Source organism: Lucilia sericata, unplaced genomic scaffold (genome assembly GCF_015586225.1).
Source record: "Lucilia sericata isolate MDLA Ls3-8-SP2 unplaced genomic scaffold, ASM1558622v1 Contig000276F_arrow, whole genome shotgun sequence".
In the NCBI taxonomy this organism is placed as follows: Eukaryota; Metazoa; Arthropoda; class Insecta; order Diptera; family Calliphoridae; genus Lucilia; species Lucilia sericata.
Window position 1 is genome coordinate 423,552 of NW_023994301.1, and position 2,711 is coordinate 426,262.

A 2,711-nucleotide genomic window follows, 5' to 3' on the forward strand; every position below is an offset into this window, starting at 1 on the left:
ACGATATTTAATAATGTGTTCTACACAAATTGATAATGCAACTAGTTAAATACGGTTAAAGTGCTTTTAGGTGCAGGACCTAGTATGGGAGATATGACCAATTATAGGCCGATCGTAAAAAATTCTTTAAGCTAAAGTTCTGTACATAAAAGCTATATTTCAGTCAAATTTTGTATCTATATCGTAATTTAGTAATAAGTAATGTGTGTTGAATTGATTTTCTGAAGGGAACCTTGCATAGGACCGACCGCACCCATGTTATGGACCGATCGTAAAAAAAATCTTGAAATCGAACTTTTGTATACCAAACTAATATTTGTGCCAAATTTTGTATCAATAGCTTTATTTGGTAATGAGTAATGGGCGCTTAAGACCTTGTATGGGAGCTATGACCAATTATGTATATAAATACAAAATTTCAAAATTCTATGACCAAGGATGGACCGATCGGAAAAAATTTTACAGTAGTATTTCTGTGCATATGAGCAATACTTGTACCAAATTTGATATGGATATTGTGATAGTCTACTATGGGGTTGGTGGTGTTGGTTACCAAAAGTTTACTAGTTAGTTCCTACTAATGTCAATCTTGGGAAGCGTTATGCACGTGCTCTGTTAACTAGCTCGTCTGGTGAGAAATGGGCGGGGATCTTGCTCCAAGATTGGCTAATATACACAATCAAAATTAAATCTCACGTGCGGTTAAAATGCCCTTAAAAGAAGAGAAAACCTTATTGCAAAGTCAGTTGCCTCTACCATGATTCAAGAACCCAGATGTTGTGGTTCTTAGCCTCAATACCCTACCCTTCCTTTGATTTCCGTTTGGCTTACAGATATTATCAGAAGTCCCGAATACACTACACCTTTTTTCAAGACCTCTACATTTTAAAACAAATTAAAACTTACAACATAATTATTATCATTTTTCAGTGACTACTAAAATAATATTTATTCCTTCCAATTAAATTCATTTTTTTTTTTTTAAGAAAATTTCACAAAAAAAAATACATATTTGAATGTACTACTAATAATTTTTTTGAGTGTAATCTACATACATTTATAATTTTAAACAAAAATCAAAAAAAAAAAAAACAAACTAAAGTAATACTAAGAGTAAAATATATAATTTATGTATGTAATTCTCAAAGATATTTCTTTTTAAGCCTAATATTTCTCAAAACATTAATTTGATTCAATTCAATATATTTACTTAAGAATTAGCTTTGAGAATTATAATAATGTAAACTAAAGAGAAAAAAATATTATTGATTGTATAACAATTAAGAAAATTAAAAGAGAGAACTTACAATATTTGATTCCACTGTTGCCAACTTTTTTCCCAAAAATATCGCTAAAGTCGACTGAAAAATAGCTAGAAAATAGCTAAATTCAAGACATTTTGAAAAATTTAGCGATAAATCGTCAAAATAATATTTATTATATGATTCTGAAAAGAAATAGCTAAAAAAACTAGCTAAATTTTTCAGATTTTTTATATTATTCTAAAAAGTCAGCGATTTATCGCTAAAATCTATATACATACATACGTAGGAATGGGATAGTGATACAAACACATCTTATAACAAACACATAAGAGAATCTTTTTTTATGTTAAATATTTTCACTTTGGGTTAGGAAAAATGTCAAGTTGAGGTTAATTTCGATATGCGACCCTATACAGATTGCTTTAGAAATGTTGTAAAGATAAATTGAATTTCGAAATGCTGGCCTTTATGGATCGATCCTTTATTTTCGGCATAAAAGTAATTTTTATTTTTCCATTACAATACAATTAGAAATTATATTCTAACCTAATTTACCGAGGGGGCTAGGGGCAAATATGGACCAAGCCCGATAAAATTTTGTGAATATATTTATATTTACATAATATTTTATTGTGGTGAATTTCATCGCGATATTTGTGTTTATAAGTTAATTTGGGACATTCAAGTAATTTTCTGAAGGGAACTTTGTATGGGAGCTAGGGTCAAATGAGGCCCGATCTTTATGAAATTTGGCAGGGTCATCAAGACTTCTATAAAACTTAGTTGTGCCGTATTTTATCGATATATCTGTATATTTAACATAATTATGAGCTCAGAAGCCCTTTTCGGGGGGTTCTGTTCTATGGGGGCTAGGTGAAATAATGAACCGAGTTTAACCATTTTCAATAGGCTTCGTCCTTAGGTCAAATAAAACGTGCGTGCCAAATTTCATCCAATTATCTTGAAAATTGCGACCTGTAGCTTGCGCACAAGATTTACATGGACTGGCTGGCTGTCCATGTCAGCCAGACGGACGGACGGACATAGCTTAATCGACTCAGAAAACGATTCTAAGCCGATTGGTATACTTTAAGGTGGGTCTAGGACGAATATTTTTGTATGTTACAAACATCAGCACAAATCCAATATACCCTCCCCACTAAAGTGGTGTAGGGTATAATGAATAAAAATGCCTTAAAATCTAAAGAAAAATCGCTAGATTTCCCGCTAATAGCTAAATCATATTTTTCCCCGCAAAATGGGATTAAAAATCGCTAGATTTGACGAGAAAATAGCTAAATTGGCAACAGTGTTTGATTCCATCGCTGCATGAAGGCCTCCAGCTCGATGTAAGATGTTCTTGTTGTTGTTATTTTTTTTTCTTGCTATTGATCTGTTATACTCTCATTTAATATTTTACAACAGGGAATTATTATTAAAGGAGGA